The sequence below is a fragment of the Aegilops tauschii genome, chromosome 3 (assembly GCF_002575655.3).
Source record: "Aegilops tauschii subsp. strangulata cultivar AL8/78 chromosome 3, Aet v6.0, whole genome shotgun sequence".
Lineage (NCBI taxonomy): Eukaryota > Viridiplantae > Streptophyta > Magnoliopsida > Poales > Poaceae > Aegilops > Aegilops tauschii.
This window is the reverse complement of record NC_053037.3, coordinates 16,322,710-16,347,077: the sequence shown is the minus strand read 5'-3', so window position 1 is coordinate 16,347,077 and position 24,368 is coordinate 16,322,710. Positions and strand designations below refer to the sequence as shown.

Here is a 24,368-nt window from a genome sequence, read left to right as displayed (position 1 = left end):
ATACCAGTCGAACGGGGTGTATTCTAATAGCTTCATATCGAATGTCTTGTCAACTCATACAAATAACTACCAGATCAGATGTGTGTCTAGAAGCTTAGCTTCATAATAAAAACTGCCAAATCAACACATCAAAATATAAATACAATGAGTTAATATACAGTCAACCAAACAAGTGACATAAAAGGCCAAAGCATTATTTTTCAGTGAGAAAATAAGTGAACAAAAAATTCATTATAATTTCACCGTTACCACTTTAATATTTTAATAGACAAACCGCATATTGTAACTATTGTATTTTTATATGCGAAAATTTTATACCTCATAAAAACTATTCAGTAATTTAAAAAATAGTAAAGAAACAAAATTGTTTTAAGCAAGTTTGGATCTTTTACATCTTCTCTGATTTATTAGCAGACGTACTGCGTTGCAATCCTTCGGTGTATACATTAATATGAGTTAGTAAATTAAATATTTCATTTGTCTGGGATAGAGAAATAAGATTGTATTAAATCTAGAGATACGATTTTCCTAATAAAGAGATAATGCTTGTACATACAGACGACCACGGGGAGTAGGAAAAGGAAGTTTCTTTTATTTCCTTTTCTGTTGTATTCACAAAATAAGTGGGCTGAAATAATGGAATTGGAAATATATTATCTGATACTGGGATAAAGAACAGATACAATAATTTAATTCTTTAGTAAGTTCTGATTTTTTACATCTTTTCTAATTTATTAACAGGTGTGCATTTGATGGAAAAAGGAAATATATCTGCAGCATCAACAATGGTATATATGGTAGAAAACAATGGTATATATGGTACAACTATATTCAGCCATGATCTGCTACCCAGTTATTCTCCGCATGGCCTACCTATAGATGTTAACCTCCTCTGCCATCCCTCCTCCCCCTCCTTGCTCTTCCTTCGGCCATCACAACAGCATACCTGGAGGAAAATCACAACAGCATCAAGAAGGCGATTCCTCTAGGTACGAACAATTCTGGATCTTTATCTTCTCTAAAAGTGTAATAGTTGTTATATTAGGATCATGTTTGGTTGAGGTATACAATCAAAAGTATGTTTTATCTTGCATTTTCTGTATATTCACCTACAAAATTATGCATGCAATTATGAACACATGATTTTCTAAAGCACATTTTATAGCAATAAAAGCATGCATGCAATTATGAACATGTCAGAAAACAAACAAATAAACAAACACTTCTGAAAAACTTAATATCATGACAGTCATAATATTAAGTCCTTCTATGTAATAAAAACTGCATAAGGTGAAAATGCTTCGATGGAATACTCTAAAATTATTCAGAATGGGCCCCTCATCCAACTTCCACCACTAGATACAATTAATACATTAAATTTGTCCTTAATAGTAGTTTAAAAAAAAGCATACCATCAAATTTCTGGATCTTTCTCTTTTGTAAAATAATTAGATTAGGATCATGTTTGGTCAGGCATACCATCAAATTCCAAATGAAGAACACCAGTGGAGATAGTGCCAGCTTATAAAAAGCTCAGAGCCAATACAATTGATTGTAGATCTAATCAAGCAGTCCTATTAGGTGGGCTGCAACTGAATACAAACAGTTCTTTCAAATATTATAGGCTAACAGTCTATTCTGGGCATCGCAAGTGTGGCATACACCTAACTTTTTAAGTTATGACCATAGTTCACTGCCTAAATTTGCATAGCCAAGCAATATTTTTTTTAATGAAATCTCACAAATATATTTGAGCCAGAAGAACAAACTAATAACTTTTTAAGTGTTTCAACATGCCAGAAAACAAACAAATATAATCATCTTCTGAAGAAATGTCTGTGAACGGATGATTTCTTTATATGAAATCGGAGAGGCAAGCTCTATTTTATCAAAAAAAAAATCTGAAGATATATATCGTCTAAGTCATAATATTATGTCATTTCATGTAATTAAAATTGCATGAGGACAGAATGCTTTGATGGAATAGTCTAAAACTATTCACAATGGATATGTAATACTCCAATACCAACTATGAGCAAATATATGAACGTGCTTATTTTGAGCAAGATAGAGCAAGTAATACGATGCACGTGCTTATTTTGAGCTGGCACTATTTGCAGATGCTACAAGCACTCCTAGGAAAGTGAAAACCATGCACTGAGCTCACCGTTTGTGCATGGCAATGGCTGTCAGTGGTGTAGGCCCCTTCTTTCCCTCAATTGGAGGAAATTTTTCTTGAAATGCTTTGCTTCTGCATCAGTCTGCACATTAAGAATCCAGTGAATTAGCGATTACGAAAGACGGGATAAATAACAATTAATCACTTGCTCTCTGCATAAGTTGTAAAATTAGGAAATAATTTTAGTAAGATTTTGAACTTATTCCCAAATTACAAATATATATAAAAAATGTACAGTGTCCCTAGCTTATTTATCTGTTCCATACAACATGTCAGAAAGTACAAAAGTATGCATGCAACTCTGAACACATGATTTACAGCAGCACATTTTATAGCAATAAAAGCAAGCATGCAATTCTGAACATGCCAGAAAATAAACAAATAAACAAACACTTCTGAAAAAATATATCATGACAGTCATAATATTAAGTCCTTTCATGTAATAAAAACTGCATAATGAGAAAATGCTTCGATGGAATGGTCTCAAATTATTCACAATGGGCCCCTCATCCAACTTCCACCACAAGAAATAATTAACCCATTAAATTTGTTCTTAATAGTAGTTTACAAGTATGCTTGTTCTGCCTTATGTATGTGTGCAACACGTCAGATGCAAATAATTCCATCAAGTAATTATTTAGTCCAACCAGCATTGTGCTAAGCAATCGATCAATCAATTTATGCACTGGATCATATGCCAACATATATACAAATATCCCTGGTAAACACTGGATCAACCCAATTTACTCTGTGTGAACTAATTATCCATAACTACCTTAATTAAAGTAGTAGTCACTTAGGTCACAAACTAAAAACATGATCCAGTTCCCACAATAGTTCCATCTACAGATAAACAACCAAACATCCAGTGCCAAACACTGTGCTAAGAATATCAAACTGAGCACACCTCATAGCAGTTCATAACTGCAACCATTTAAACCGCATACAAAATTCAATAAACTTTACCATATCTACTGTAAACAATACAACAGTGCATCAACTCCATGTACTCCTAAAGTACCATTTCTTTGAAATTCAGTCCATGTACTAATTCAGAAAATTCCTAACTACTACTCCTGCTGCACGAATAATTGAGTGAGTAAAGAAAGCAGATAGACCTGCCACTGCTTGTTTCACATTGATGTTTTTCAGTTGATCGATGGATTTAGAGTTCTGTTGCCAGCACTCCCTGTTTGTTGGCTTGCCTGAACAAATAAAACAAATTATGTATTTAAATAATAGGAGGGGAAATCAATCAAGCAAGCAGGGTAATAAAACAAATGATATATAGTGCTCGCTGCATGCCGTCACCTACTAACATGCACGGATGCATTAGAAACTGAACTTTGTGCACTGTCGGAAGGAATCACACTATCTATGCAATTGAGCAATCTGCCTCTTCAAGTTGAAACTGATTGTGAGGAGGCCATTTGTATGTTGACAAGTGAAAAGCAAGATAGATCAAGTTTTGTTTTCTTGGTCCAAGAGATTAAACAGAAGCTTTTGGAGAGGAAGTCATCTTACTCATGTATGACCACAAAAAAAACGTCGTTGGTGGGTTCATCTTACTCATGGTCCAAAATTGGTTTCAATCCAAACAAGTGCCAAAACTCATGGGCGTGACCAATATATTGGTAAGGCTGGCTTTGGTAGTCAACAAAACAGACCTTTATTCACGCAACAAAAAAAAGGTTTGGAGTGGCTTACCATCACCTGAAGAGGTAGCAGATGCTGAGACGGTCGATGTTGCCAGCTACTACAGCGGGAGGCGGGCCACGACGGGGTCAGATGTTATAAACTTTAGGGTAAAATAAATCACATAAAAATTAAGAGATGGCATTAAAAAGATAGCTTAAACTAAGAATAGAACGCATCAACTATAAAATTTTATAACATTTGCTATCTAAAGTTGCCAATTTGACAGAAAGAATGTAACTTTGACATTAATACTTGCTGCTAGGAAACAGCTAAATTGCACACATAAAAGAATGGCAGCATTCACTTAACTAGAATTTATGCGAGACTGATTCATCGGGATAATAAAACATGACTAGCTAATTTACAAACATTCCAAACCTAGGCACGGGTATCATCAAATAATCATCGAGGTTTAGGTCTATCCAATTATCATCGAGGTTTACAAACTATCGGTTTTTAGATAGAACTACCCCTACTGCAAACAAAATTCAGAAATTAGCCGTGCATCTACTGTAAAGAAGATCCAAAAGTTTGATATTCAGTGCAACATCTGGAAACAAAATTGCTCAAAGTTCTAGCAACTACTCCTACTGCAAAAACCCTAAAAAAGAGAGCTAAGGATGCAAAGATGCTGCCACAGCTTAAGGATTCAGTTGCTTACCATCAGATAAGCGGGATCCGTGCAAGCTAGCGGTTGCTGAGAGGGAGTTGATGCCGAGGTCACCGGCGCGGGGTGTTCCTGTATCTTGGCCTGGTGCAGCATCATGAGGCGGGCACGGAGCGATGTCCTGTGGCCGTCTGGCTGGACCGGTGGGGATGTGGACGGGTGGTCAGACGCGCCGTTGGTTGAGGTGGCCGTGTCCCCGCGTCGCGTCGGTCGGCGCACGCAGTGCCGAGTGCTTGTACATGTCATTCCTCCTTGCCGAGGGCGGCGGCGTCGGGAAGAAGTCGTCGTCCTCGCCGTGCATGTGAGGTTTGGTCATGGCGCCGCGGCACAGAAAGAACAGAGAAGGAGTTCAGTGACGCAAAGATTCGAAGAAGACGAGGAGGGGGCGGATCTGAGCAGCCCGCGTTGAATGGATTTGTGAGGCATGGGGAGTGGCGTACCGGAGCTGTGGCGTTGCAGATCGGGACGCGTCACTGCGGATCCACCTGCGACATTGCCGGAGAGGAGCGCCGCCACGGATCCGACCGGAACGGGACCGGATCGATCACCCGCATGTGCTCCAGGAAGCGCGCCCCGTCCGTCCAGCTCGGTCGCGCAGCACACATCAGGCAGCCCCAAGGTCAGTGGATGCAGGAGACCGATGCGGTGGCAGGCGGGCATAAGAGTGAGGCTGCCTGCTCGTCGACGCGGGCGGCGATGCGGCAGGGGGAGGGGAAAGGGCGAGAGGGTTTGAGTGAGTGAGATGAGAGGAGAGGAGAGAGCGAGTGAGATGAGAGGATAAGGTAGGTAGAATGCGGCGGGGGGAGGGGAAAGGGCGACGCCGCGTCGCTTCAGTGCTCCTGCCGCCCGAGAGGCCTGCGTGCCAGGTGGGCCGTCGTGGCGGGCCGCGCAACAGCCCCGTTTGGGCCGGCCCAGACATGTTTCGCTGCTACCTCGCTGTTTCTTTTGTTTTCTGTTTCTTTTCCTTTTTCTCTTTCTTTTCTTTTTTTGTTTTTGTTTACATTTCTTTTCCTATAATTTTTTATTCTTTATTTATATTATTTCGTTTTTATTATAGTATACAAAGTTCAATGCATGTTACAAAAGTGTTCAACGGTATATTAAGGAAATGTTCATGGCTTTTTACAAAAGTTCATCATCCATTACAAAACTGTGTTTTTTAAATTTGTTAAGTGTATATTACACAAATTTAAAATCTGTATTAAAAAATTGCTCAAGTTATATTACATAACTTATATCACTATGTATTTTTTGAGTTTTTTCAAAATAAGTTCGATTCTTAATAGGTCGCTCCGCAAGACTATCACTAGGTTTCTTTAAGACATGTTGTTAGTTTTTGGCCATTTTTCTACACGGCTGGAGTTCGTTACATCCAAATGGGCCGGCCCAGTCGCCCCCTGCCTTCAGCGAAGGCTCCCGTGTTTTGCTTAGCGCATGTTAACCTGGCCGGGCTGCGGTTATGCTTATTACATATACTAAGGGTATCACAAAAAATAAAAATAAAAACACATATACTTGGTTAATGTTGGTTAGTTAGCATGTTAATTTTTGTTTGTCAAATTTCAATAGCATATATAATTAATTTAAAATCATTTAAGCAATTTTAGATGACTACTTACTTATATATGAACATTATAGTTTGTTGTTTCCCCGAATTGTTGTGTTACTAAAATGATTTAAGCTGCATATTTTTCTAATATAATCAAAAGCATTTTTTATCATAGATAAAATAGTTGTGTTAGTTTCACATTATATGATGCAGCAAAAAATACTATTTATATTTCAGCATATATATAAAGTGATGGGTTCCGACATACGCACTGATGTAACGATGACAGACCGCACTGAAACACCACGAGAAGATGTGCATATAGCTAACCTTACTCTGTATGTATATTATATATGATAATATGAAAGGTCTATTTATATTTTTGTTTTTTCAGAATATATGAGACATGGATATGGACTTTGGAGATGCACAGAAAGAATCCATTGAGGGTTCAGATGCATTGTCGCTGGAAGGGGCCGGAAATTCACAACATAATAACGTCGAAGAGGTTATATCTCATAACAAACCAAAAAAGGATGCTAATTTACATGTTATCCCACAAGGTAATTTTTAATATTATTATCAATATTATTTTTGTGATATTGCCTTTTGTATTCAACTTATTTTCCTCATTTTGTTTACTAAGTTGGCTCACTTTTTTATGAATTTGACAGACTATGTTTGTACCCCTAGAGATATTACAGTCATCAAATCAATCAAGTCTGCCCCCAAGAATACCCAGTTCGTGGACATTGGAGATGCCTTGTTAGCAACCGACGATTTGAGATGCCTTATAAAAAATGATATGTTCTTACATGACAGTGTAAGACCAATTGCACAAACTTTGTAATTAATAATATGAACAATATATAATATCATAAAATATAAATATATTCTTAATGTTGTTTACAGGTGATAAATGCTTACATATATTGCATGCTTGCTTACAAGCATCTACAAGACAGGGCGGGTGAAAGGGTACACATTATTAGCACGTTTGTATCTGGCCAGATAAAAGAAGACGGGGAAAGAGACATAAACCCATCAAAATATCACCGCATCGTGCATCATGTCAATACTTATCTACAACAAGATATGGTTAGTTTTTTTGTCTCGTTATCCATGCATATAATTATGGATTGTTTTTATTTAATTCATAATTATAAAGATTTATTAATATTTATATCTAATTGCGATCGTGACTTGTATGATATTTACACCAGTTATTCATTCCGATTAACATGCCGGGCTACCATTGGTATTAGCAGTCGCCAATGCCAAAAAACGTGAGATTCAAGTATTGGACTCACTTGGTTCTCGGGTCAAACGCAATGACCTTGCTACTACGGTAACTATATTTTTTTACTCATCTTAACATATGTTTTGTTTGCCTTGTTCCCTAATATTTCTCATATATAAAATAGTTACTAGGACTCGAGAAGCGTATAAAACTTGTAGAGCACAGTCCGGAGTTTATCAGAGGTCATAAGTGGCCCGATCTGAATGTTACAGACGGTTGTAGAGCAGTTTCATGAGGCAATGCAAACCGATGGGTAAGCACTTGTTACAATGGTTTGTTTATTTGATTTATCTGTGTGGTATTGTAAAGGATTATTTTATAATATTATAGCGTATCATGTGGACTGTTTATGCTAAATTATATGGAATACTGGACATCACATGGACTGTCAGACACGTTCACCCAGGTATTCCATTTTTATACATTATCTCGTTAATTTATCTCAAAATTTTATATAAATTGATTATATATATATTTTGTAGGAGGATATGAAACATTTTCGAAAAAAATTAGCTGTCATTTTGCTCGATTCAGAGCTGAATAAGCTAAAAGGAGATCCCATATACCATCAACCTGACGATGAAGAAACTTTAGCTAATTCTGATATCGAGATCCTGGAGAATCCATCTGACGTAGTCAAAGACAAACGTCCTGCCCCAATCACTACAATACCCACGGACCAACGTGAATTACTTGCCGGCCTCTGCAACTACATCATGTCTATCGATGATGCCGGGTGTTTGGAGTAAGTATCATGTATCAATATTTAATGTGCGGATTTATAATAGTATTCTTCTTATCATCCAATTTATAGGAAGGTATGGGTCCGGAGCTCGACACCCGATCCAATGGGCTTAAGTCTTAAGAAACTTCAGTGCATACTTAACATGGAGCAGAGCATGGACAATGACTGCTTCAACACAGCCGTGCGTATGCTGGCATGTGACGAGGGAGTATTGTTCACAGACCCTCCTGTGCACTACATGGATCTACGATTTTGTGTAAATCATCTTAACTCTTAATTCTATGTGTCATTACTATCAACATGTTGAAAAAATATTTGTTTTTTTACTTAGTTCATGATGCTAGAGTCAACACGAGGTCAGAAGTTTTGCGAGAAGGAAACTATCCAGAGGTTGGCAACATTATTTGATAGCTGGCCTGAGATGGACAACGACATCTCATCGTGCAACAAGGTAAGTAAAGTATTTTGTCCATTGTTATCATGGTTTATTGTTGTTTCTAATACCTCCACTTGTAGATTTATCTTCCCTATGCATCCATCGGCCGATACATCTTGTACGTCATCGACAAAGAGGCACGTCGTCTATATATTATGGATCCTATTCAAACATCACAATCGTTAGAGGAGAAAAAATTAAGGCATGCACTGAAATTAAAAAGTTTTGCAAGGGATTTCAAAGAAGCACTCGAAATAAAGCTGCCTGGTTGGAATTATGATATATCTAAATGGCAACGTTTATTTCCGTCCGGTGTTCCAACGAGTATAGATGGGTAATGAATTCATAACAAAAACATTTACTTTTGTTATTACTATATTCTTTACATTGTTAATTTAAAGTTTTACAGGAATTTGTCTGGCTATTTTGTTTTTCATTTTATGCTCTGGTGGAACGGTGAAGATTTGGTCAAGCCGATTTGCGCGGTGAGTATTGTCCGTTACATGTTTTAAGACCTTCAGCGTGAAATTTTCATACTAACTACATGTATGCGTTTATGCAGGATGGGTATGAATTGAGGAATCAGTTTTTGTTATACTTGCTAAAACATCGTGGGAATGAAGCTAAAGGAAACTTACCGGATATTGTGAAAGAATTTCTTAAGCGCATCATCTAGATATTAATAGTTTTGTAATAGATGTTTAGTTGGAACATCGCTCAGTTTGTTACATGGACATGTCGTTAATTTTTCTTATATTATCAATTTACATTGCAAAAATGGACTTCAGTTATTAAATAATTATGTTTCTGTTATATTGTTTGTACGTGTGGAATTTAACATGTAACTCCTGCAAACTTTTTCAAGAGCCCGTGGCAACGCACGGGCACTCTACTAGTATATATATGTGCAGTATCTTAAGCTTACTGCTAGCCATGCTTGACAGAGAGGAGCGCCTTGAAGATACCCGCAAGGACACCAATGAGAGAGAGCACTGTGACGATGGCTTTCTTGTTTTTGTACACCAACTCATATATCTTGATCCAGATCCACCTCTTGAGCTTGTAGTCCTCGATCTCTTCCAAGATATGAATGTAGAGGGAGCCACCGCTGATGTACTTGATAAGGGTCTTAAAGAAGTCGAGTGTCTCCTTGTTGGTGAGTTCCCCTTGCACAAGATGTTTGGATCACAACTTATGCACACTAGTAGAAAAAGGGTCAAATGTCAAGCACATTAGTACCGGTTTGCTTTTGAGCCGGCACTAATGTGTGCATTAGTGCCGGTTCCAACGGCTAGCCAGCCGCTTTCATTAGTACCGGTTCGTGGCCGACCTTTAGCACCGGTTCGTGCCACGGACCGGTACTAAAGTGAGTGGTGGCAGGATGTTGTCAGTCCGGGGCCCCTCCAGCACCTTTAGTACCGGTTCATGGCCCGAACTGGTGCTAAAGGTCGTCCTACATAAACCATTCGTCCACCCGAGCTCGCTCTGTTCTTCCCCTTTTCCCTCTCCTCTCCGTTCTTCCCCTCTTCCTCTCGAGCTCATCACACATTTTGCCCAAAATTTATCAAGATTTGAAGGCCCCCATCCATTCAAATGATCACAAAGGTTAGCAACTTTGTCCTTTCATCTCTCGTTGCTAGATTAGCTCTTGCAATGCTTTGTATAGTGATTAATTTATGAGTTTAGTAATTTGGTAGAAAATATATGTGCTAATATTTGATTTATATGCAATTTGTGGTCAAAACTAACACTTAGTTTGCATATGTAGGTGTGGTTTACTTAGTGCCTTCTAAATCTCTGTCGTAACCACAGTCGATCGCCCGCACTGTTCCGTCGCCGGCACCACCTTGTGGTGAGCCTCTTGTTCATGAATGTTTTACATTACCAAATTGATGTTTGTGTGATTTGGATATATAGTTACTCGTATAATTATCTTACCCGTACGTTGTTTGTTATACATAGTGCCATGGTTTTGATATCCGTCCCCGTCGGCCCTCGTCCTTGTTATGATTCGGATGTGGTATATTCTCTTTTAAAACTAGTTGTTGCATTTCGTGTTTATGACAAATAATGCCCATCAAGTTGACATAGATATTTTTGTCTAGGAGGTTTGTGAACCGGAAATTCCAACCGACCCTATTGTCGAGAGGTTAAATTTAGTTGAAAGAGAAAACGAGTATTTGAAAGAAAAATTGAAAAGAAATGAGGGGGAGAAGATGGAATTGGAGTTGCATGTTGCCGATGTTGTCGATGATCACAAGATCAAGATGGAGAAAATGCGCTTGAAGATTAAAAAGATTAGAAAATATGCCATTCATAGTGAGGCTTGGTATCAATATGCTGTTGGATCAATTGTTACCTTAGTTGCGATCTTGATCGCATTTGTTGTTGCATTTAAATTCTTTAGTTAGAGAGTTATTTGTTTGTTGCATTTAAGTCTTGTATGAACTTTATGTATGAACTTGTATTAATTTGGTCTATTCGGTGTTGTGTAATGAAGATGAGCTGACAATGGATGTACGATGACCGATGCTCTCCTGAGTTCATTAATGGCGTGCAAACTTTTCTGCTTGCGGCTGAGGCAAACAAGCGGGCGGATGATTTTATGCCTTGTCCATGTTTAGTCTGTAAGAATGATCACAATTACTCTACGTCAAGAACCATTCACGTCCACCTGTTTAAGTCCGGTTTCATGCCCCACTATAATGTTTGGACCAAGCACGGAGAAAGAGGGGTTATGATGGAAGACAATGAAGAAGAAGAGGACGACGACAGCTATCCTGGCCATGGGTTCCCTGAATACGATGATAACAATTGGGGAAGAAGCTGAGCTGGCAATGCAGGAAGAAGCTGAAGAAGAGGCATCAGATGAGCCTGCTGATGATCTAGGTCGGGCCATTGCCGATGCAAAGAGAAACTGCGCAAGTGATTTGGAGAAGAAGAAGTTGCAGCGCATGTTAGAGGATCACAAGAAATTGTTGTACCCGAATTGCGAAGCTGACAAGAAAAAGTTGGGCACCACATTGGAATTGCTGCAATGGAAGGCAGAGAATGGTGTATCTGACAAGGGATTTGGAAAGTTGCTGGTAATGATAAAGAATATGCTTCCAAAGGACAACGAATTGCCCGAGAGTACGTACGAAGCAAAGAAGGCTGTCTGCCCTCTAGGGTTAGAGGTGCAGAAGATACATGCATGCCCTAATGACTGCATCCTCTACCGCGGTGAGTACGCGGATTTGAACGCTTGCCCGGTATGCAGTGCATTGCACTATAAGATCAGGCGCGATGACCCTGGTGATGTCGAGGGCGAGCGCCCCAGGAAGAAGATTCCTGCCAAGGTGATGTGGTATGCTCCTATAATACCACGGTTGAAACGTTTGTTCCAAAACAAAGAGCATGCCAAGGCGATGTGATGGCACAGAGAAGACCATAAGAAAGACGGAAAGTTGAGAGTACCCGCTGACGGGTCGCAGTGGAGAAAAATTGAGAGAAAGTACGGGAAGGAGTTTGCAGATGACGCAAGGAACGTATGGTTTGGTCTAAGCGCAGATGGCATTAATCCTTTTGGGGAGCAGAGCAGCAACCATAGTGGAGAAAAATATGTATGGACGGACATTCTCTCACTGAAGCACACTACACAGTTATACAGAATTCCGCCTTGGTGGCTCCGTATATGGACGAACACAAGAATTTTCTACGCTCCAAACACCCGGAGCGGTCTGATGACTGGATTACAAGTGAACAAACCAGGAGTTTCGCCGGCTGGTTGCAGACACGTGCCATGCATGACGCCTCTATTGAAGATGACCTGTACTCGCTGTCCCAGTTACCATCTTCGAATATAATGACTTTCAAAGGGTACGAGATAAATGGTAATACATTTTACACGATCGCCCAAGATAAGAAGATCACCAACCAAAACAGTGGTGTCCGTTTTGATGCAACAACCAAGACGGGAAAGGAAACATATTATGGTTGCATAAAGGAGATATGGGAACTTGACTATGGACGTGGTTTGAAGGTCCCTTTGTTTTGGTGCAATGGGTCAATATGACACGATATGGGGTAACGGAAGACCCGCAGTATGAAATGACAACAGTGGATCTCAACAATCTTGCGTATGTAGACGAACCATTCGTCCTAGCTAATGATGTGGCACAGGTTTTCTATGTGAAGGATATGTCTACCAAGCCGAGAAAAAGAAAAGATAAGGAAGCGAATGCATCATACGATGAGCCAAAGCGCCACATAGTTCTTTCTGGGAAGAGAAACATTGTGGGAGTGGATGACAAGACAGACATGTCAGAAGATTTTGAAAAGTTTGATGAAATTGCTCCATTCACAGTGAATATTGACCCGAGCATCTAGTTAAATGATGAAGATTTTCCATGGCTACGGCGCCAAGGGACACACGCGAAGAAAAAGTTTCACACCCAAAGATCTGGGAAGTGATCGGCTTCACTATCATCACTTTCTTCTGTGTTTCACACCCAGGAGGGAATCTCTGTAATAGTTAGGGTAGTTATGTGTTTTGGCATTTGAAACGCAAGAAATTTTATGTGCAAACAAATTCTTTCATGCATTTATTGATTTTTTTCAGCTAAATGACCCTGAAATTGAAAAGCATTTCAAATGAACTCAGAAAAGGTTGAAAGTTGGCATAGTATCATAATTTCACCCACATAGCATGCGCAAAAAAGTAGAGAGGGTTACCGCAAAAACTGGATGCACTTCGTGTACAAAATGGACAATCTCTTTCGAAGTATCAGGGTTTCGGACGAAAACTCATCCGTTACAAAGGCATTTCATTTTTTAAATAACCGAAGCATTACCAAATTGAATATAATGATAAAACCCACTAATATTAAACATAAGATAAAAGAATCACTGAAAAATATATTTTCAAAGTTAATTTATTCACAAACTAGTGATTCACACAAATTTCAAATAATTCAAAATGTAAACTATTTAAATTTGTAAACTACCGGCACTAATAGAAAGTTTGTACTTTTTTGTACCTAAAGCAAAAATATTCACAAAGAAACTCTAAATACAGCAAAAAACAACTCAAAAATAAATAAAACAAAAATAAATAAAGCAAAAAAAAAATAAGAAAATAAAAAGCCCGCCTAATAAACTAGAAACCCAACCTGTTGTTGGGCCAGGATGCAGGCCCGCAAAGGCCCAATAGGCCCACAGGGCAGCACAGAACAGGTAGGCCCAGAAGGCCTGCAATAGAGAGGAGCTCGAGACAGCTGCCGCGACGGGGCTTATAAGCAGGTGCGGGCGCCCTTTGGCTAGCGAGGTGGGACTAAACCTGCCCGCACCGCACCTGCGCCAGCGCACCCCCTTTAGTACCGGGTGGTGGCTCCAACCGGTACTAAAGGGGGGGCCTTTAGTACCGGTTGCAGCCACCACCCGGTACTAAAGGGGTGCGCTTCCCGCCGCTTGGCCTGGCCAAAATCGACCTTTAGTATCGGTTGGTGGCTCCAACCGGTACTAAAGGCCCCTCCTATATAAACAACACTTACGAAAATTTCGTCAGTTTCCTCCCACTTCTTTCTGCTTCATCGCCGCCGCCCCGTCCCGCGCCGTCGCCGCCGCCATCGCGCCGTCCCCGTCGACTCCGCGCCGTCCCCGTCCTCGTCGCGCCGTCCGCGTCGCCGGCCCGTCCCCATCCCCGCACCGGCCCGCGTCCCCGTCCCCGCACCGGCTCGCGTCGCCGTCGCCTCGACCTCGCCCGCGCTGTGAGCCTCTGTCCCCCCCTCTCCTCTCCCTCCAATCGAAGCCGCCGCGTGCGCCGCCGGCGCCGTCGCCGTCGCTTGCACACACAACACATACACACACATACACACACACCATACACACGCATACACAATTTTTGTTCTGTTTTTAATTTTTAGTTTTCTGTTTTTAGTTTTTAGTTTTTCTATTATTAGTTATTAGTTTTTAGTTTTTTCAGTATTAATGTTATAGAAATGTTAGTTATATATAGAAATGTTAGTTTTTTTTTGTATTAATGTTATAGAAATGTTTGTTATATAGAAATGTTAAAGAAAAATTAGTTATACAATTTTAGTGATAGAAATGTTAGTTTTAGATATGGTCGATGTTTTTAGTTTATTATATTTTTAGTTATAAAATTTAGAATTTGCATATAAGAAATCACAATCCAATCATTTAAAAAATGTTACTTTACTTTTGCGGCATATAGTATTTATTGTCGACGATGCCCGGCCCGCATCCTCGCCGTCGACCCGTTCGCGACGACATCCTGCTTCAGAGGACCCATGTCCGGGATTGGGCTCCGCCGGGCTGGCACTGGGAGGTGCTACCTGGAGGGGCGCGACGCTTGGTGAGGAACCCGGCCTCGGGTCCCGTCGTCGACCCTGATCTCCTTTGGTGGCGTTCGCGTGGGCCACATTCGGTGCAGAGGGAACCGGCCCCGTCGGAGATGGTGCGTCGTCGTGTCAGGGAGGAGGACGAGCACGTCCATCGCTACATGGCTGCTATGGACGTCAAGTTCTCCAATACCTGGCAGGTTCTTTAGGCAGATGACCGGAGATATGATCCTGTGATGGTTCCTTGTCTTTGGGTGTCCACCGCCCGCGCCCCAGGAACCGCGAGTGGCCTAGATTCTTCTATAGTATTCGATCTTTATTAGCTACCTAGCCAGTGATGTATTCGAGATTATATATTATTCGAGACGATGTATTCGAGATTATATATTATTCGAGACGATGTATTCGAGATTATATATTATTCGAGACGATGCATATTATGTACTATATGATTCAGTTTTTCCTTATTGATTGCATCCATGCATTGTAATTTGAATACTAAATTGTTTTATATTTCTTCTGTATTAGTTAAATAAAAGCTATGGCGGACAATACCGGCAGAGAGGGAGAAGAGGCCCTGTTCGAGATCATACACAGCCCTAGCAGGCCAGATGATCTGAATGAAGCAAATGACGGCTCCCAATATCTGAACAATACCGGGGAGGGTGATGATAAGATATTCGATCTCGACGACCGAGCTGATGAAGTCATGAACTATGATTATGATTATGATGACGCAGACAATGATTATGATGATGAATACAATGTTGATCTTGAAATAACAAAGACTACCGGCGAGGTATATTTATATAAGCAGGCATCTAGTGATCATCACATGTTTTTTTATTTGAAGGTATATTAACGAATCGATCTTTCTTCTTTCAGCCCTCCGGATCGAGCAAATCTTACATGATTGTCGATATCTAGTCACACAACTAATACACATGCATATTGATCTCCTTCTTAACAGTTCAAAAAGGTGCGGGACCAGCTCCTAGCAGAGGAGCGCATACGAGCACTTCAAGAGGAAATAGCGGGATTTTTGCTCGACCAGGTCATAGATCCCAAAGGAGAATACTATTACCCGCTACCGCCCCATGAACCACTTGTCATCGTGCTCCGAAGGCACCAAGGCAACATGCAGGAAAAATTGTATATATATACATGTGTATGTGTGAATAATTAATGGTGGTTGTGAGACATTCGATTATATATATATATAATCGATTCTACGAGAAAATCTATTTATATATATATGCATAACGTGTACAATATGTAGTATCGTAAAATACCAGCAAATAAAAAAATTAAATAAAAAACACAAAATTAATGAAAAAATAAAAATTAAACCAACCCCCCAACATTTTGTACTACCAACCGGTACTAATGGTCTACCAGCACCCGGGCCTGGCTCGTGCCACGTGATGGCACTTTAGCGCCGGTTCGTGCCGAACCGGTAGTAAAGGGAGGGGGGGCCTTTAGTCTCCACTCTTTAGTGCCGGTTGCAGAACCGGCACTAAAAGCCCTTACGAACCGGCGCTAAAGCCCGGTTCTGCACTAGTGGCACGTCCTCCTCGCGATCCATGAGCATTGCAAGGAGGGCCAGGTAAGAGCAGACGACTGGTTTTTCATCGTCCCTAACACCTGCGGCTAGACATACCTCCAAAGCCGCCATGTTGACGAGCCAGCATGACCTGATGTCATCTAGCAGCAGCGGCGCCAGGAAGATGTTACCGGAGAGTGGCCTTTTCTCCATGCCCATGTCCACAAGCTTTGTTGTTTTGCTGGCCATCAGCTTGATACCGATTTCTGCAAGCTCAATGGCAGAAATATTTTTCGACATTGAGATTTGTCCATCTTGATCTGAAGTTGGCACTTCACTCGCGCTGCTGCTTCCCAACGCAAGTAGTTTTTGCTCTTTTTTTGGGGGGACTTGGAGTGTGTGTCGCGTCTTGTAGAACCGGAGGAGGCCAAGGAGGTGTGGCGGCTTGTATCCATCTCCCAGGTCAAACTCTTCTCTCTCCTTTTCCTTGCGGACTTGAGTGTGCGTCCCATCTTTGCAACGAACTCCTCCACGGGCACCTCCTTGAAGCTTCTGAGAGTTTCAATCACCGCCCATGGGATCTGGTTCTCGAGAAGCATTATGTCATTGCTGATGCAAACTTGGTTGGAGTCGAAATAACACAGCAATGACGAGGACAGCTCGTTGCGGGCTGTATACATCAACATATACTGCAGCAAGAAGCAACCATCATGTAGCAGCATACACACAAGGTCATCAGTGTCACCTGCTACCACAAAGTCGTAGAGACTGCGGGCAAGGACTGCGACGGGGAGGATCGCCGCACAAATCTCCTCGAATGAGCCGCTAGAACTCGAGACGAATTGGTATGCAGCCACCCGCTTCACCTCCTCCATCGCCTGGAGCTGCCTTAAATTGCAGTGGTAAGGGCCCATGGCCACGACCATCGGGACGATGTACCGCCCACCAAGATTCTTCATGCCATCTGGGAACCTATGAATCTTCGTGTCCATCCGGCTGAAATCAGCCTCAAACGCCTGTGATGCCCTCTTACACAACCAAAGCTCGAAATCTTTTCGAGAAAAAGCAGAGTCTATGCTATCAACTTCAGGCGGGGACCAAGAGGTTTTCCTCTCAAAAAGAAGATTAGATATGAGACATTCTCAAACAAAGGGCATCTCTAACCCATCCCCAAAAACTAAATATGGGGCAAACTTTTCAGTTTTGGGCAATTGACGCCTAACTAGCACATCCTCTCTTTCATCCCCCAAAAGTTTGATCTCTAGCCATACCAATTTGATGGGCCTGTCTCTGGCTATAAAACCCGGTCCGGCCGCCCCCAAACCCTAGCCCACCCAGCCGCCTCCATTCCAGCCGGCGGCGCCACCGCCTGCCTAATTCACCCCGCGCTTGTCGCCAAGCTCGAGCTCTTCGCCGTGACGAGGAGAACTGCCACTGCTGCCGGCACCGATTCGTCCCGCCCCCATCGTCGCTCCTCCGTCGCCACTCGCTGCCTTGAGCCCTTCCTTCGTCGCCTACCGCCACCTGGAGAAACAATGACACCTCCCATGGAGCACCACCATCCCCCTCGTCGCCTTGACCACCACTGCCGCCGCCCCGAGAAACAACGACAACTTCATCTGGAGCACCGCCACTGTCGTCATCGCCTCGAGCACCACTGCAGCCCCTGTAGCCCCATTGCTGTTGGCCATTTCCATGACGTGTCGTCGCGTGACTTGGCACACGCAACTCACATCGAAGCGGCGCGCCCCAATCACGGTGGACATGCACACTGCCGAGGCTCGGCGCATGGGCACATTTGGCTGCTCTTCCTTCGAGCTCAACAATTAAGAGGAGAAGCCATGAGCTCGGATGAGGATGGGATGGCAGTTGGCCCGCCGGCGTGTTCAAGTTGGCCGACGCCGCAGTGGGGGGTGACGACATACGCCTCCTCTCGATTGGCGAGGCGGAGGAGCAGCACCGTCATGTGCTCGTCGAGGAGGCGGAGGATCAGTGCTACGTTGCCGAGTAGCAGGAGCACTGGGGGGGGGGGGGGGGGGGGGGGGGGGGTCGGGACGAGCACAGTGATGTCGATGTTGTGGCCGTGCTCGTCGCGACCCTGGAGATTGTCGCCGAGAATCACATGATTTTCGCTTTGTTGGAGAATGCACGCATGATTGAGCGTGAGCACCATGAGATCATGCGCCTCAACGTCGAGCATGCAGAGATGTTTGAGGACCTCGAAGGTGAAGCCACTGAGGAGGAGGAGGAGGAGAAGGAGACCGGTGGGTTCACCTCACTGCCGTGGATTCGCCCCACACTAATGACTACGAGGACGGCCCCTCCGATGAGGTTGTGATCAACATCTCGTCCGAAGAGTAGTAGAGCCATTTATCAAGTGTGTATTTTTTATTTTCCTCGTTTAAAATCGATATAGTGGTAATGTACTGTTTAATGATGATATGTTTGATGTTAATGCGGTACCGTTGTTTACTTATGCAATGAACTAGTTTAAACTAGTGTTTGAAATGAATTTATGTGCAAAAAAATTATTTTGGGAATTCAGTTTTGGGGATGAGCTAGATGGTGAAAAGTTTAATTCCCCCCAAAAAATGGAGAACTAAAGGACAGGAAACTAAATTTTCGGGGATGAGCTAGAGATGCCCTATACTAGCCATATGGGCAAACAATATACGCAATTGTAATCACTTAATTACAAGCAAACAACTTTTGAAATTACCCCAAAAGTATTTGATTCGATTATGCCCATAAGAGAAAACACAACTAATAGATGCTGCTCCTCGGACTATGGACACATTGGATATTTCTGATAATGTCGGAACTGGTTTTACCGAAAAAGGGTTTCCCCCCGCTTTGTATTACAAAGCAACAACATCGATACAACCAACGATAGGTGCTGGGGCGGAAGCAGCACAGGCACGCCCAAAAGAAAAGAAAGAGAAAATACAAAAGGAAGAAAATGCCGACAACGGCGGATCAACGAAAACGAAGATGACTCGCAGCCGCTGCGCCCGCCGGAGAATTCCACCACGCTCCTAGCACCACGAAACGCCGCATACCAAGCAACACCTTCAAGAAGGAACACGACGACAACGACGCTGCTACCGGACATGGCCTAGGGTTTCCCCCGGTACGCGAAGGGCCGTGGGAGGGAAGGGGGATATCCGACGCCCTTCAGGAAGGCACGGCGGCGCCCACAGGCGTCACCGCGTCGGTGCCGAACAAGCCGACAAGGATTTCTCCCAACCCCCAACCAACCACGACCCCAGACGATCCATCGCGCTCCACCATACTTGCCGTCTGCCAATATGCGCCACCACGAACTCGCAGTCACCAACGCCGTCTCACCGTGACAAGCGAAGCGAGACCGGCAGGATCGAGAGGAACCAACCGGAAACGAGGAGCAGCAGAGTCAGCGGCCACGTGGGAGGGGACAACCTCCACCACCCTCGGCGGTGACCGACCGGACGTAGCTCAGGAGCAAACCAGGCACCCCTGCCCGGCCGAGCCCGAAGTGGGCTCGTAAAGCTCCCGTCGCTGCGCTGCAGTACATGCGCCACCGTCTCCGCCACCCCTAGCCCAAGCCACACCTCCGTCCGCCGGAGATGACGCCGAATAGCACACGCCAGGCCCACCCAGACCCAGATGGGGCCCAAAAGGGCCTAGATCTGGGCCGGAGGGGCTCCGCCGCCAGCCATCGCGCCGCCCCGCAGCCAAGCAGCCACGCCACCGCCACCTCGCCACCCGGAGCTGCGCCGCCTGCGAAGACAAGCCGCCACCGGATCCGACGCCGGCCTGGGTGCACCACCGCCGACGCCATCGCCCGAGCCACAGCGCCGTGCGGGGAGGAAAAGAACGGGGCCGCCGCCGCCGGCATCACACGAGCCAGGCCCGAGGCCTACGCCGGCGGCGGCGGGAGGGGATTAGAGGAGGGGGACCGCTGGGAGGGGGAGGGAAGGGGAGCCCCCGGTCGCCTCGCTCGGGGAGGCGACACGGGGGTACGAGGGAGGAGGGGAGGGGGAGGGGGAGCCGGGGCGCGCCCGCCGGCGGCCGGGGGCGGCGGGAGCGGGGGAGGGCGGCGGCGGCGGCGGGGGGCCGGAAACCCTAATGGGAGCGGGGAGGGGGAGGGGGAGCTAGGTTAAGACCTCGGAACTGGTTTTCACGTGTTCATTCAGTGACTCGCGTTGCCATCTTCCTCGCACTTTCTCGATCCAACTTCCTTTTTCATGTGTAGGCCAGCCTGTCCGTGCCTTATCCTTGCATGAAAGGGATTATCCAAGATGATTCCCTTCCCAAGAAACATCAGCCCGTTTTCCTGCCATGTGTGCACCCATAATGAAGTGTTATTTTAGACCAATCCGACTGGCACGACCTTGGAAGAATAAAACGGAAACACTAACGCCCACATGTGTGGTCGTTTGCATCTCGCCCACACGCGTGGATCCGCGTTCGTTTGCGGGTGCATGAATCTTGGCATGTTTGTGGTGCCACGTAGGACTGGGCTGGTATGTGGGCATTCACCAGGTCGCCCACACGTCCGTTTCACCACACGGAGGGGTCGGTGTGTGGGCGTTTAGCAGTTCAGCCACACACCAGTTTTCACTCACGCATAAGGACTGGTGTGTGGGCATTTGCCATCTCGCCCACACGCCCGTCTCCTCTCCCACACCCAAGCTGCCAGTTGCCATGCGTTTTGCAGTGTACATGGCAACTGCCCTAGTGTGCTTGTAAGCAGATGGCAACTCTTTTTTTTTATCCGAACATGTCAGTTGCCATATGCTTTGCAGGGTACACGGCAACTGCCCTGGTGTGCTTGTAAGCAGATGACAACTCTCTCTTTTTACCTCAACATGTTGTTTTGCCATGGCTCTTTGTAGCGCTACACGGCAACTGCCTAGTGTTAGTAGGTGGCAACTCCTAAGGGTTTCAAATCATGGCAACTGTAGTAAACCAGACCATACATGACAACTGCTTAGTGTTAGTAGGTTGCAACCTTTAAAGTTTTCAAATCATGGCAACTATAGTAAACCAGACCATACATGGCAACAGCTGCAGTTGTCTAAAATGGCATCTGACACTTGACCTAAGATGGTAACTGCAGTTGAGCAACCATGGCAACTGTAGTTGTCCGACATGGCAACTGTAGTTCAGCGACATGGCAACTGCAGTTAAACGGACATTGAAGAGGGTCCGGACCATGGCAACTGCGGGGACACGTAGTGACTGTCACGCTGGACGCGCGGGACCATGAGGTAGGTGGCTGAGATAGGTCGTGTGGGCGTTATGCATTTTGCCCACACATAGGCGTGTGAGAGGGACCGCAAGGGAAAAAAGACGTGTGGGCGCTAATTGTTTTGCCCACACGTAGGCGTGTGGGCTGGTCCTCTTAGACACCAGACAAAATGTGTGGGCAGACCCCTTAACGCCCACACGTGTGACAGTTATCGTCGTAAAAAAAAAACTCTTGCCCTTTGCCAACAACATGTGGTGATGGAACCGTGCATTTAAACTCAAGGCATTCTAGAGAAGGAACGTTCTACTAGACCAGTTCCTACCAATCTTCTCGCGCGACCCGTGCGCACAGCCATGTGTAAATACCCATCAGCGTCGCGCGATTCATGTGGCACGCCGTAGCGGCTTTCTTAAACTCATCCCTCTGCGTCACTCTATAGATTAACTTATCACATCAGGGCATCTGGCGGTTGATATTGTTTAGGGGGGAGGGTTGAGGGGTTGGACAATCATCTGTCTGTTCGCGTTGACATTGTTGCGCTGCAGCAAGTTGTTCGGACCTCGTGTCTCACGGGGCTCCACGTCTCCATGTGGAGCATAATGCCAGCAAGGTGGCGCTCCTCCAAGTTTTAACAGCATGAAACCCCCATGGAGTGAGGTGGATTGCATTAGTTTTGTTCAGCAATGGACGATGTACAAAGCTTATCTCCACTCCTTGAGGCCATCTCCAACGCTGACGCCTAAACCGCCCGCATCCCTTCAGACTAAACAGTCCGGACACAATATGTCATCCAACATGATATCCATCCGTCCGCGGACTGGTCCAGACGTCCGTTTTCCCGCAAACCAAAACCAAACCAGAGGACTTCGTCAGCGTCCGGATCTGTCACGCACGCGTCCGACACCTCGGTCCCATCCAACACTCTCTCCCTCGCTTGCACCCTTTCCCGCACGAGGCAGTTGCCAAGTATTCATGCCGGTCGGCACTGCTCGAGAATGTCAGCGCCGCATTCATGCCGGCCTGGAGCGGACACGACCTCTCGTTGGAGCCGGTATTGAAGCGACGCACCGTCAGAGAGCGCCAACCTCGCCGCATACCGGTGTTCGCGCGTGTTCAATGCCTGAGCGAGCGACTGGACGGTTCTATCCACGTTAAAACCGCCTGCCCATCTGTCCGCCTACCGACATTAAACAAGTGTGGGTGCCAAGAAACCCACTCTAGCAGCCTGCATACACACAACCTGTTGCTTGGCCTGCCCGGCACCCGCTATTTTTACGTGGCCAGGCCCGGCACAATTCACACCGCATCCCATCCACTCCTGATCTCCTCCGTGCACTTCGCCAGCCATGGCGTCGAGCTCCAAAGCACTGTCGGTTAGCCTCTCCACAAACAGAAGAAGGAGTTGTCCGGCATTGTGGACGACTGGCAGGCTTGCCGAGCCAGCCGGATACATGTTGGGTTGCCAGCGAGCTATCCAGAGGGCACCGATGCCGATGAGACGATGACCAAGGCGACCGATGATGAGCCGACGCCAGCACCCTCGGCCGTTCATGCCGACATCCCCTTGGATGAGGTGCAGACACACTTCACCGACATGATGGCGGAAGAGCGCAAGGCGGTGTTTCGATAGGCGCATGAGGATAAAAGGTACAACCTCCGGCTCCTTGAAGAGCATCGGCTTGCGGGGTAATTGATCACCGTCGAACAGGAGATTGACAACATTCCAGGCTTCTTGGATGAGCAACGAGTGTTGCCTTTGTCCTACCAGCGCTCGCAACATCCGCCACGAGCAATGGCGGCTACCCATCATCGAGGCGGAGTGCCGCGCACTGTTCGAGAAGTTCGTTGCAGAGGCGGAGGAAGAGGAGGCAAAGGCAAATGCGGACGACGCCATCTCCGCTAAGACGTGCCCCCCCCGTGTCATCCGTGCCCGGCCGCAACGACCACGAGGCTAAACCATCAACAAGGCGGACTCGGGCGAGGAAGAGTAGCACATGTGAAGCCACCGTGGCTTGGGTCCTAGGAAGGCCACTCCTAGTCTTTAGCTCCCACTGGAGCTTCACTTTCCAGGCCTCACGGCCGGCCGTGAGCTTGCCGGGCATGGGGAAGATAAAACTTGGGACACTGACTCCGCCCCAGTCAGCGATCATTTAGATTAGGTTTAGAAAGTCTTGTCCGCTTATGTTTAGTTGAAATATGTCAAAAATGTAATGAATTTAGTCCAATTTAAATGTATTGACTTTTCCTAACAGACATCCGATTTGTTTAACTCCCATTTGAAATGTATGCGGGTATGATTCGATGACCAGCTCCCGTATCACTGTATTCGAACGCGTCTGGACGTGTCGATGGACGGATTTTGTGTCCGTTTTGGGAGTCGGTGTTGGAGATGCCCTGACTTCGTCCATGTTTCTCTAAGGGACCTAACTCCATCCATGTCATAAATGACAGTTTGGGTATACAATGAGGCAAAAATGTAAAACTTTGACTATTGATATCACCTTAAGTATTTAGCTTTGATATGTAAAGTTCATAATTATGGCAAAGTGTAGAGATGTTAAGACTGGATGGAGCGATATACTATGGGCCCACTCAGCATTACGGTGTTCCGCATCGCCTGCCATGTATTGTGACTAAGGTGTTAGTCACGGGGATACCAAAATATGAAAACAAGAAG

The 24,368-nt window shown here is 44.9% G+C and overlaps 1 pseudogene; it reads right to left on the bottom strand.

Moving 5' to 3' along the window:
* Positions 1 to 9,501: 9,501 nt before the first annotated feature.
* LOC109768062 (UPF0481 protein At3g47200-like) lies at positions 9,502 to 18,149 on the bottom strand (annotated as a pseudogene).
* Positions 18,150 to 24,368: the final 6,219 nt, after the last annotated feature.